General features: G+C 42.6%; 1 long non-coding RNA gene across 1 annotated transcript; it reads right to left on the reverse strand.

Moving 5' to 3' along the window:
* Positions 1–336: 336 nt before the first annotated feature.
* On the reverse strand, positions 337–2998 carry LOC143418497 (uncharacterized). The gene is made up of 3 exons (XR_013098491.1): positions 2435–2998; positions 1269–1360; positions 337–542 (listed from the first exon to the last, which is right to left on the reverse strand). It is a non-coding gene; the product is annotated as an uncharacterized LOC143418497 (long non-coding RNA).
* Positions 2999–14113: the final 11115 nt, after the last annotated feature.

Raw genomic sequence — 14113 nt, forward strand, 5'->3', positions numbered from 1 at the left:
CTTTGTCTGCATCATGCAGCTCGAATGTGTCGTGTAACGATGTTGAATAGCCGTCGTTATCCCTCTGCTGCGTCAGTAGGATTGTACTGTACAGCATCTCATTGATATGTGAGGAATGCTAATGTAACACGATAACAGACTTACATCATTAAAATATAAAGGGCAGGAGATATTTAGATATTTTTATATTTATATTACATTTTATAGCTGACGGATATTACTAAATAGATAGAATTTACTAAATAGCTGGATGAACATGAAAAATATGTCTATAATAACAAATGACCATAAGAGCCAGTAGAATTAATTCAACTGGACACTCGAAAGACGTCCTTAAATGCTCTTTAAGTGGCAGAACAGATGAACAAACAGTTAATTGCTTACTTGAGATGAAATCTGCTCAGCTACTTTGAAAACAGCTTCTAACTGGTTCCTCCTTTAACAGGATGACTGCTCAGGGGTAAGGCCATCATGCAGTCCAGCAACCTTTATGGTTCTGCTTTGATTCACCAGGAACTATTAGGGAAACCTTCCAGCGCCACCTGTGAAAGACACAGGCATAAACATACAAACATTTATTAACATGTTCCACAGTCTTCCAGTTTGATTTTCTCATCCTGTGGACAACAACGTACATGGATGCAGGTTTATTGTTAACTTTTGTAAGGTTTATTTAGTAAACATATCCAGCTGCAGCTCCACTGTGATGCTGAGCTGGATAAGCACTTAAGAAAATGTGTCAATAAATGGACATACATCAACTTACTATATTTATCCAAACAGACGGGACCAATAATGCTTCACTGAGTCAGAGACTTTAATGTCTCTTCTATGTAAGAATGTCTCGTGCTGATATACCAGCAAACTTGACAACAAAGGTTTTTCAGACTACATGTAGCTGTCCTCTATGTCAGCTAACACATTTACATTTATGTCACACTTATTTCTGCTTTCCCATTTTATAATTATTACTTACATTTTGATTAGATACCTTGAGTTTGTAAATGATCAGATTACATAATTGGAATACAATGTATCCAATTCAGGGTTGCGGGAGGATGAAGCCTATCCCAGCTGATACAGGACAAAGACAGGCTGCCAGTTTATCGCAGGGCTAACACGATATGTGTAACAGAAAATCCACTTAAATGTTTGATATTTCTTATAATAATCATAATTATGACTATTATTTAAAGGTTTCTTTAAATAATACATTTTGATTTTTTATAACCTCTAAAATATAAACCTGAGCTGTTTCAGATTCTGACCTCTGACCTCACTGCAGCTCCCTCTTGGAAGTACGTCTGCTTCTTGTCTACCCCCAGTGTTGACCGCCTGCCCTTGATATCACGTACTGTACCTGAGGAACAAAAAAGGACAAACACTTGCCTTCATTTAAGAAGTACATTCATACAGAGGTAATCTATGGAAACACACTAGTTCACCCTTTGGGAGAAATCAGTTCCTGTGAAACATTTCTGTAAATGAACATCATGTGGAGAATGAATGAAATGAGTTCTTCAGGTGACTCAGCAGTCCCACACTGACAAATGAAATCTAGTTAAACTATTAAGCATATTTGCTCTTCTGAAATCTGTGTTAAACAACAACAAACATAAATTAGTAACAAAAATACAGCTGAGTAGAGGCTTTACAAACCACCAGCAGCCATAATGCTAAATTTTAATCTTCAAATGTTTCTGAGCCGTCTTCAACCTGCTTTTAACACATTAAAGTCCCACAGTCAATGCAGCCTGACTCAATCCTAAATGTTCAGCACACAGAGACACAGAGGTGCCGTTTAAAGTTTAGTGTTAACCTGAGTCACTGATCATTTGCAGTATTACAGAGTCTGGCAGTCTTTGCATGATGTCCACGTCACTGTAAGTTTCTAGCTGACTCTCAGGTGTGACAGGTGTGCCAGCAGGAAAGAGTAATAATAACCTGCATCCTGAGGTTTGTCATGCAGGATTAAAGCAGCCAGGCTTTGTTCACACAGCTAGGATTGTATTTTACACTGACCCTGGGTCAGTATAAGTATCATACAGTTTAAACGAAGCACTGAAACTTGCACATATTTATTATAGATGCACTGAAGCTAATCGAGATATTTGCTGTCAATCTGTGGCTGCGATTAAACACTTTACTGGAAACTTTATTAACTAGTAACTTCATCAGTCATGACAGAAGCTAATATTTCTGTGCTAACATCGTTTAAACAGGAACAGCTTTACTCCAATATAGGCTAACGTTTACACCGTAACTTTAAGCTAGCACCATAAAGACGGTAAAACACGTAATAACATCTACAAATGCATCTTACAGCTGTTATATTAGCACTCGGTGTATTACTAACATAACCACATTAACATTACTGACACTCGCTGACTTTTAATAGTCATTCTATAAATGCTGTCCGTTTAAATGGTCTTACCTGTAAACACTGCATATCCACCGGATTCCAGCCAGAGTGGATTCTGGAGTCTTCCACGCTCCTGTTAGTGATCCTCCATCTGGATGGATGAGAACAACCTTCTGAACAATCTAGCAGGAGATGGCCCATATCTATGGGACTGGTTTGTGCTAATAACGCCCATTGTATGGACTGATAACAGCCGAAGCGGGTGAATAAAGTCACCCAGTAGCTAGCTGTGCCATTACCCAGCATACATCACTCCCTCCGTAAATGCAATAAACCATACAAAAGTATTGTTCTACCTGTTTTTCAGGTAGTTGTTTACATTATATAATTTATTGTGTTCTGTATACGTCACTACAATGTGATTTGGAAAATGTCTAAATATACCGACAAAAGGCACTTCCGCGGACCCTTCACGTCAATTCCCGACGCGAGAGGGGTACCCTGTGCGTCCATAAGTGCAGCAGAGGGAGCCTGACCATGCGTCACACGTTTGACGAGTTGGGAGTGAGAACGTGTTGATTTTCCACCCTGATTTACAAATAAATTCTTTACAAATCCTACCATGTGAATTCATGGATTTTTTTTTTCACATTCTGTCTCTCACAGTTGAAGTGTACCTCTGGTGCAAATTACTGACCTCTGTCATCATTTTAAGTGGGGGAACTTGCACAATCGGTGGCTGACTAAATACTTTTTTGCCCCACTGTACATCTGGGGCCACAGAAGTAATTGGAACACCTGAATTCAATGATTTGGATGGGTGAGTGAATACTTTTGGCAATATATTGTATTACTGAAGGAGTTGTTATTGCTTGGTTACACCACAGAAGGGTGTAAAAGGGTCCCCTAAAACGAGCAGGTCTAGTAGGGGTAAACAGACCAGTCCACCTAGCAAAAGTCTAGAGACTGTGTAAAAACGTGTATATCTGCATGTAAGCAGGTACAAAACAGTAAAAAAAATTGACCCTGGCATATAGTGTATTTATTGGTAGCTGTGTTTATTTGTCATGAAGCTAAGTGTCAGCAGCTAAAGCTAGCATGTAGAGACCTCATTGTACTTTGCACATGTACCTCACTGTAATCACAGCGATATCTGTGTGTGTGTGTGTGTGTGTGTGTGTGTGTGTGTGTGTGTGTGTGTGTGTGTGTGTACATATATATTACCCTCATTCAACCCACCAGCAATATCAGCAAGTTTCTTACTGCAACTGGATGCCACATTTCTTTTGTGCATATATTACTCGTGTTTCAACAGACAGAAGTTGTCATCTCACCACCTGACAAATCTGCTTCACACCGAAAATAAGCAGATGCTGAAGGAGGGGACTTTTTGAAGAGTGGTACAACCAAGCCTCTTTTGCTGAACAACCAAATGTAGATATCCAATTAAAAGCAGATAGCGGATGTTTCATGGCGCTGTGAAGATAGAAACCTGCCTGGCTGACAGCAGACTAGTGCCAGGTGACTGACTTGTTTGAAGAGCAGGTAAGTGCAGGGACATATGGAGACAGATGCGAGAGTATCTGTAATGAACCGCTGATCTGTACCATAAGTCATCCTTGCGGGGGTTGTCGGAACTGTATGCGCAGTCGCACTAAGGACAGATGTGATCAGAGGCATGCCCCGTAACGCGTATAGAGCAGTCTGTCGCGGCAGGAATAAGTTGTACAAAGTCCATGTAAGTTACGATAATACTTTGATAAGTATGATAAGTGTGTTTCTAATGTAAGGTATGTTGCTGCGTTTGTATTGTGAGCTATCTGAAAACCCTTTTATTCTTTATTTACGTTACTTACATCCATGTGCTATTTTTTAGCTAGACATGTGTGTCATGCAAGCTAGCAGCACCCCATGAGAAACGGGCCGAAGTGTTTAAGTGTTTACCGGAGTTTTGCACCCTTGGCAAGCGGACTGAGGTATGTGATGAGAGATGATCTGTTGTTATATTTTATTTAACTGAACTGTGTAATCCCTTGATGCTGTTTGAAGTAACCCCTTTTGTTTTATTTAATCTGTGACTGTATATCTCAGAATTACTTGTTTGAACTTGCCTGAATTAACTTAAGCTCATTGTTATAGTTCAAAGGGTACTGTACGGGTATCAATTTTTTCTTATTTTATAGTTTTCACGGTGCTCAACGTCCAGAGAATGAGCCGTGTGTGGTGAGGAAATAAATGGCTGCACCCGTTAGAGACTCTTCTGTCGTTCTTGATGCCAAGGGCTGCTACAGTGAAAACTCATCGCTGCCTTGCAGCCATCTACACTCATCTTATTCTTTCGTCGAACTGTGAGTAAAGGAGTGTATCGCATCATCTAGAGACTACTGGATCAGTAAAGGACTCAAAATAAGGACATTATAAATACAATGTCATGCACACCTTCATCTTGTAAGCTGTGTGAGCAAATGATCTTCAACATGGCAGTCTAAAGTAATGCAAGAAAGAAAGACCTCTTCTGTATTTAACACAGTAGCATGTAAAGTTGTGATGCTGAATATCCCACATTTCTTGCATCAGAATGTCTAAGACTGAATCTGGGCTTTATGCTATCAGTTGTACTTCTGTAAAAACTTAAGTGGCAAATTGTCTGATTTGAGGGCATCATCAGTATTATTTTGGTTTTGTTGCCAGTCTGTGAGGTTAAAGGTGTAAATATCTAAGTTGAGTGTTAATAAGTTTGAAACCACCACTCAACCCATTTGAGTTAAGATATATACACTTAAAAGGGCAGGTGCAACAAGCCAAAAATAAAATTAATAATAATGTTGTCCCCTGTTGAAGAAATAGACAAATCTACAGAGGCACAAGAGGCCAGGTCCAGCTCCAGAGAGCGAAGACTAACAGAAAAGGGGCAGGAGATGCATGAACAGGAGACCAAGAAAAATGAAAGGTCATTTAGCAAGGCATATGAGTCCTGGAAGGAGTTAGCAAGAGGAGTTAGAACAAGGCTGAAAGGTTTCTGCTCAAACGAAGACCTTGTTAGAACACAAACGGACATTAAGGCTAAAGAAGCGTTAATGCATGAACTGTATGAGCCTATCCGACGTAATCATACTTCTACTCCAGATGTTGTCAAGAAAATGGATGCGTGTGTTGCCCTAACAACAGAAATTTGTGATCTCATTAGTAAACGACTAGAAGATATAGATAAGACTTTTAATGACAGGCTCGAGAAGGAGCGTGTAAGGATGATATTAAGTAAGGAGGAGTATGGATCTGTTTTTGGGAAAACTGAAACAGAAACAGTTATTTCAGAGCATTCAAAGGGCTCAGATTCATACTCTGGAGCCACATCTACGACTTCTAGCAAACGTGTGGATGCCGAAGCTGACCTTGCAGCTAAACTAGAACAGGCGAAGGCAATGCAACGAATACATGAACAGCAAGCCAAGTTGAGTAGCTTAGAGCATGAGTGGAAAATCAAGGAAGCACAAATGATTGCAGAAATGACAGCAAAGCTAGAGGAAGAGAGAACTAAACTGCAACAGCTACAGGCAGAAAATGAGGTAAAAGTAGCAGCAGCCAGAGTGAGAGCTTACAACAACTACGATGGATTGGAAAGCCTTAAGTATGAAGCAGATGACAAATCACAACTTGATAGCCAAATCATTGAATCTCAGAATCCATTGAATCCACAGGCTGAATCATTTCGACCTCAGTGTGCACCACCTGAGATTTTGCAAAGGCAACAGGAGGTCAGCTTAACACAGGAGCTTGCAAGCTTGTTCGTCTCCAACCGTCTGCCTGCACCTGAACCCACAGTGTTCACTGGTAACCCTTTAAAGTTTATAGACTGGAAGATATCCTTTATGGCATTGATTGGCCACAAACCCCTCCCCGCAGGCGAAAAAATGTTGTACTTGAAAAGTTATCTTGCTGGTGAGGCACGGAAGGCGGTCGAAGGATTCTTCTATCGAAACTCAGAAGATGCATATCAGGGTGCCTGGGAGATTCTTCAGGAGAGGTATGGAAGTTCATTTGTCGTCCAAAAGGCTTTCAGGGATAAACTGATGAAATGGCCAAAAATAGCTCCCAATGACCCAGTAGCCCTCAGAGAGTTTTCAGATTTCCTTCAAAGTTGTGCCGAGGCCATCCCTCATGTTAAAGGGCTGGCAATTCTAAATGATTGTGAAGAAAATCATAAACTTCTCAAAAAACTGCCCGAATGGCTGGTACGCAGATGGGGTCGTGTTGTTGTGGATGAACTAGACAGATGTCAAGAGTATCCACCATTTGCTCATTTCACCAGATTTCTACAAAGGGAAGCTAGAATAGCCTGCAACCCCATTGCTTCTCCCTTCTTATTAACCACTAAAGTTACAGATGAAAGGCTTCCTAAGAGAACCAAGGCACTCAGCACCAATGCTCAAGCTAAGCACTCTGCAGGTAAACCAGGGACCTTAATTTCAAAGCCAAGACCACCATGCTTCGTCTGCAACGATGAAACACACGGCGTCGCCAAGTGCCCAACCTTTGCCACAAGGCTTCCTGATGAAAAGAGAGCTTTCATTCGTGAAAACCGTCTTTGCTTTGGCTGTTTAAGAAAGGGTCACACTAGTAAAGAATGCAAAAGAAGGCACACATGCACTATATGTGGTCGAAATCATCCAACTTGCTTGCACATAGAGAGAATTGAGGGAGCCAGTGAAATGTTAAACAGTGATTCACCATCTGCAGGAAATGAGACAAAGGAAGTCCGCAATGTCATGTCACGCACATTGACAAGATACTCCTCAGCTACGTCTAGCATTGTTCCAGTTTTTGTGTCATTGGCAGAAGACCCCCACAGTGAGATTCTCACATATGCTCTGCTCGACACACAGAGCGATTCAACTTTCATCTTGGGAGATCTGGTCTCTGCACTAAATGTGAAGACTCAGCCAGTGCAATTAAGGCTCAGTACAATGACAGCAGTAGATACAGTCATAGCTAGCAAAGTGGCTTGTGGATTGCAAGTTCGTGGGCTCCATAGTGAGTCGCATGTTCAGCTACGCCAGGCATATACAAGGGATTTCATCCCAGTCGATAAGTCTCACATTCCTACAAAGGACACCGCACTTCAGTGGCCACATCTGAGGCAACTGGCAAACAAGCTGCAGCCACTTCAAGACTGTGAAGTGGGATTGCTGATTGGCTATGATTGCCCATCAGCACTGGCCCCTCTAGAAGTCATTGTAGGGTCAGAAAACCATCCATTTGCTCAAAGAACCGTGCTTGGCTGGAGCATCATAGGATCAGCAAATCCATATCTTGATAGAAAGGAACATCAAAGCTTTGTACACAGAGTGGCAGTAAAGGACATGCCATTGCCTCCGGTCAATGATGTGTTGAAGGTCCTAGAAATGGATTTCAGCGAAAGAAACTATCAAGATAAATATGTTTCTCAAGATGATGTTCATTTTGTAAAACTCCTCAGCAGCACAATCACAAAAAGGAAGGATGGACACTATGAGATGCCACTTCCTTTCAAGGGCAGCTCTCCACCTATGCTGCCAAACAACAAGCGACTGGCTGAAGCTCGTTTGCAACACCTCAAGAGGAAGTTAAGGTCCAACAGGCAGTACCATGACCATTACACAGCATTCATGGAGGAAACCATCAGCAAAGGTGTTGCAGAACCAGCCCCCCCAGCACATGAGGGAGAGACAATTTGGTACATCCCACATCATGGGGTGTACCATCCTAGGAAACCAGATAAACTTAGGGTGGTCTTCGACTGTTCAGCCAAGTTTCTGGGCATCTCTCTGAATGACACCTTATTGACTGGCCCTGATCTGATAAACTCTCTAGTAGGAGTTCTCTGCCGCTTTAGGAGGGAAGCAGTAGCCATCACCTGCGACATTGAAAAAATGTTCCATCAGTTCTATGTTCCACCCAACATGCGGAACTACCTGAGGTTCCTATGGTGGAAGGGCGGTCAGCTGGAAACAGAACCCCAAGAGTATAGAATGGCGGTGCACCTTTTCGGTGCTGGTTCCTCTCCAGGGTGTGCCAATTTCGGCCTTAAATATCTTGCACAGCAATGCGAAGCCGATTATCCTTCGGCTGCTGCTTTCATTGAAAAGAACTTTTACGTTGATGATGGACTGACTAGCGTCCCATCAGTCACAGAAGCTACAGACCTGATTATCAATGCACAGCAGCTGTGTAAGACTGGAGGTTTACACTTGCACAAATTTAACTCGAACAAGGTGGAGGCGCTATGTGGTGTTGCGCCTTCAGAAAGGGCAGTAACCACCGGACCTCTCAACCTTAGCCTGGATTCAACAGCGGAGGGTCACGTACTTGGCATTCAGTGGTTAATAGAAAGTGACACCTTCAGCTTCAACATTGACAAAAGGGACCAACCCTCAACTCGTCGTGGTATCCTGTCCGCTGTCTCCTCCCTCTACGACCCTCTGGGTCTTGTAGCTCCCTTTATCCTGAGTGGTAAATGTATTCTCCAGGAGCTGTGTCGCATGGGCGTAGGTTGGGATGATCAGCTTCCCGATAGCCTACATGCACGGTGGGAGCAATGGAAAAGGGATCTACACAGGCTAAAGGAAATAGCGATACCCAGATGCTACCATCCTCCAGACTTTGGCAACATAGTGAGGGTGGAACTGCATCACTTTTCAGATGCCAGTAACATAGGTTATGGTGCATGTTCCTACCTCAGATACAAGAATGGAAAGGATGAAGTACACTGTAGCCTTGTGTTAGCCAAAGCAAGAGTCGCACCAACAAAGCTCATGAGCATCCCAAGGCTGGAGCTTTCGGCTGCAGTAATCTCCGCAAGGCTAAGCGTCATGTTAAAAACAGAGCTCGGCATGCAGATTGACGAGGAATTCTTTTGGACTGATTCCCAAGTTGTATTGGCCTACATCAGCAATGAGGCACGGCGATTCCATGTGTTTGTCGCAAATCGTGTTCAGCTAATCCGAGAAACCACAAACCCTGCTCAGTGGCACTATGTGGATACGGCAGAAAACCCAGCTGACCACGCTTCGAGAGGTCTATGTGCAGGGGACATTCTGTCAACGAACTGGTTATCGGGTCCTAAATTTCTATGGAAACCTGAGATACACCCAACACTACATTTTTCACCAGATTTGCTAGTCTGTGACCCTGAAGTTAAATCGGTGAAAACCTTTGCCACCCATGCCAATGAGCAAAATGACATTCTGAACCGTCTAAGCCGCTTTTCCAGCTGGACAACGCTCATCAGAGTAGTTGCAAGAATTAAGAGACTAGGCATGAAGTCAGATCGTGTCAGTAGCATTGTGACGGTAGAGGAAAGGAGAAAAGCTTGTGAACTAGTAATCAGTCTGGTTCAGCGACAAGCCTTTTTGCAAGACATAAAGACACTTCAGAAGGGCAACTCTCTTCCATGCTCTAGCCCCCTAAGTTGTCTTGATCCCATCTTAGATGAAGGACTTCTTCGTGTAGGTGGAAGACTGACAAAGGCAACGCTCAGTCGAGAACTAAAACACCCGGTTATCCTTCCAAAGGAAAGTCACATTACAAGACTAATACTGTCTCATTACCATGCCACCATCTGTCATCAGGGTCGCAGTCAAACCCTAGCAGAACTCAGAGCAAATGGGTTTTGGGTGCTTGGGGGAAGCAAAGCAGTTGCCAAGTTAATACATAAATGTGTGCAATGTCGAAAACTTCGGCGCCCCACCGAGGAGCAACGCATGGCAGAGCTCCCGAAAGAAAGGACTGAAGCCTCCGCTCCTTTCTCGTACTCTGGTATGGATTGCTTTGGTCCATTTTCCATCAAGCGGGGCCGTAAGGAGTACAAAAGGTATGGGCTTATCTTTACATGCCTGTCTTCACGTGCTGTTCATATCGAGATGCTAGAAGACCTATCAACAGATGCATTCATCAATGCCCTTAGATGCTTCATCAGCCTCAGAGGAGCTGTTTGCCAACTCCGCTGTGACCAAGGCACAAACTTTGTAGGAGCCAGAAATGAGTTCAGAGAGGCTCTCAAACAATGTGACATGCAGGCACTGGAGGCTTTCCTGGCAGACAAACAGTGTGAGTTTGTTTTCAATGCTCCTTCTGCAAGTCATGCTGGTGGCATCTGGGAACGCCAAATTAGGACCATTCGTAATGTGCTAAATGCCACTACTGCTCAGTGTGCAGGAAGACTAGACGATGCCTCTCTTAGAACTTTGTTTTATGAGGCCATGGCTATTGTAAATAGCCGCCCCTTGACTGTGGGCAGTATCTGTGACCCAAAGGCACCTGAACCTCTTACTCCGAACCATCTTATACTGATGAAGTCCAAAGTTGCTCTACCACCACCTGGGAAATTTGTGAGAGAAGACTTGTATGCAGCGAAGAGGTGGCGTAGAGTACAATACTTAACTGAGCAGTTCTGGGGTAGGTGGAAAAGAGAATACCTCATGAATGTCTCCACAAGACAGAAGTGGCACAAAACCCGCCGTAATCTAAAAGTGAATGACATTGTTATCATCAAGGAAGATATGTTACCAAGGTGTCAGTGGCAACTGGGGCGTATCGTTGAAACTATCGAAGGCGATGATGGTTTAGTCCGTCGGGTCAAAGTTCAAGTAGGAGTCCAAAGTCAGACCAAGAAACAGGACCGTGCTTTCAAGCCCCCCATCATCGAGCGGCCTATTCAAAAACTGGTGGTTCTTGTTGAAAGAGAATAATAACAACCATGTTATTATCTGAGAGGAACTGACATACTGACATAAACAATGTAACAGTCCAGGTGGCACCTGCTCTATGATGTTTGTACACCTGTATATTGGTTGAAGTGGTCTCATTTTGTTGTTGTTCAAATCATGTATGATTAGCTAGTTTGTAAATCATAGCATGATTGGTGGGAGTGTAATGAACCGCTGATCTGTACCATAAGTCATCCTTGCGGGGGTTGTCGGAACTGTATGCGCAGTCGCACTAAGGACAGATGTGATCAGAGGCATGCTCCGTAACGCGTATAGAGCAGTCTGTCGCGGCAGGAATAAGTTGTACAAAGTCCATGTAAGTTACGATAATACTTTGATAAGTATGATAAGTGTGTTTCTAATGTAAGGTATGTTGCTGCGTTTGTATTGTGAGCTATCTGAAAACCCTTTTATTCTTTATTTACGTTACTTACATCCATGTGCTATTTTTTAGCTAGACATGTGTGTCATGCAAGCTAGCAGCACCCCATGAGAAACGGGCCGAAGTGTTTAAGTGTTTACCGGAGTTTTGCACCCTTGGCAAGCGGACTGAGGTATGTGATGAGAGATGATCTGTTGTTATATTTTATTTAACTGAACTGTGTAATCCCTTGATGCTGTTTGAAGTAACCCCTTTTGTTTTATTTAATCTGTGACTGTATATCTCAGAATTACTTGTTTGAACTTGCCTGAATTAACTTAAGCTCATTGTTATAGTTCAAAGGGTACTGTACGCGTATCAATTTTTTCTTATTTTATAGTTTTCACGGTGCTCAACGTCCAGAGAATGAGCCGTGTGTGGTGAGGAAATAAATGGCTGCACCCGTTAGAGACTCTTCTGTCGTTCTTGATGCCAAGGGCTGCTACAGTATCTGCAAGGCTGCCTTTTAAAACATGCTTCAAAGAGACCATAAGCCAGAAGGAGAGATGCGTCTTTAAATGGTCGCAGGCAAAGGGAGTCTTTGAATGCAGCTTAAACTGGCTAATTTCAATCGTGGAGATGCAGAGCTGCATCCAAACCCAGAATCTGTCTGTTAACACATCAAAAGGCAGAGCTGGCTGAAACGAACAAAAAAAAAAGCCCAGAGCTGATTTTATTAGAAACAGGCAATAAATTAAAATTGAGTCTTTCAGAGCTACATAAAGGTTTACATAAATAATCAAAATAAATATAACTGGCACTCTAAAAGACAAGCTGTTAGCAGGCGCTGCTGTTTGCGGCTTGGAAGGCGGGGCGGGAGGCTTTTGATTTTCTTTTTTTCTGTGAATCTGTCATCCTGACCTTTACTTCTTACAAAAACACATTACACACAAACACACACGTAAAGACACATACACACACTGTAATATGTGCACACACTCTTGCAGCTTTAGAGGTTATCCTCACATTTTCCCACTGACAGCTTATGTTCAGCAGCACCATCTAGTGGTGTCTCGAAGGTTTACAAAGGGAAAATGTTGCAGCAAAACTATGTGAGAGGAATGGTTAACTATATCAGGCTGCCAAATCTCTTCAGAATCAGAGCATTTGAACTCAAAGACATCACAATGTTGACAGATTGGATACATTTTCCTGCAGTTTTTGGTCTCGGTAATGCCAAGAAACACTCCTTTAATATTTTTATCAAAAGCAAAGGGGGGCAAATAGTGTCCAAAATAATCAACATCAGTTCAACAATTTAAGTTGAACATTTAATCTGCAAGTATTTTATCGGCTCCTTGCCATTTCCGTCGGCTCTCTTCAAGCGCTTGCAAAAACTTCCAGAAAGCTTGATGTCAGATGAATGTGGGAGAAAGTGCATTAAGGTCAGCACTCCTTGGTCATATTTAAATGAGATCTTGCAAAGCTTGGAGGTGAGATTGGGCTCATTAGTCTGCAGCATTATGCACAAAGATCAGCATGTCTTGGAAGAATGGATTGCTGTTTCCCTTTTGATCAGATTGCAGTGTTTCGGGTGCAGATGTCCAACTCCACAGACGGAGAAGCACACTTTACTATTCCGACCATGTCTCATTGTAGTCCTGATAGATTGTCTGCACACTATCATTTGTTCTTCTGTTTGTCGCCTAATAAGGACAGCTGCAAACCCTCTGCTAGTGCCATGCATCATAAACTAGGATTCACTGGTACTTATGGACTTGTTAAGTCAGAAGAAGACCGATCCCTGAAGGCCCCATCTTGTAACTCACAGGATTCAAATAATCCGATGCCAGGGTCCCGAGACACCCCCACAGGTCTTGTGGCCGTGCTCCGAAGGGTGAGAGCTGCACTGCCAACAAATTATTAGGGAGGCAGTTTTACAGTTTTTTCTGATTGCTTAAGCACATTTTTTGTAACTATTGGCTAATTTTGCAAAACTCTTCACACAAATAAGAAAACCTGTCACCCAATAATCAAAACATTGTAGTTCTCTTGCAAAAGCAAACACAGCTAGATTAACTCTTCACACCTTCGTAAAAATGGTGTTTCCGTATCAAACAGTACACACAAGCCATCATCTACTAAGCACACAATGCGCCAACTGCACACTGATGGTATGAATATAAAACACATCTGGCTTTTGCTTTCTCTGTGCACAAGGTAGGCTATGTCAGTTTGAGCTCATACTTCTGTCATAGATCCATAAGCATAGAGGGATCCAAACTTCAAGTACTGGTGTTTATTCAAACACATCAAAACAAACACAAGTGTTTATTTCCAAGTATAGGATTATTTGCAATCGCCATAATGACTATATGGGTTACTTGGTCTGCAGTGAACATGCTTCCTCTGCCCCCAGCATCTGGTCATCTAGCAATTCTGTAAAGTAACAATTTCAGTATTTTTACATCAATGGTATTGGTGTGTTTCTCATTGGCATATGGCAGTGCTACAAATCTTTGTGCGAAGTGACTGTACTAACCGATTCTCATTTCAAGATGTCCTTATGGTACTTGCTACAGTGTAGCGGCTCGAGTTGGGCTGGACCCGTTGGCCAGCTACCCTCAGGGTCATTCCACGGTTGAT

Source organism: Maylandia zebra, linkage group LG4, assembly GCF_041146795.1.
Source record: "Maylandia zebra isolate NMK-2024a linkage group LG4, Mzebra_GT3a, whole genome shotgun sequence".
Taxonomy (NCBI): Eukaryota; Metazoa; Chordata; class Actinopteri; order Cichliformes; family Cichlidae; genus Maylandia; species Maylandia zebra.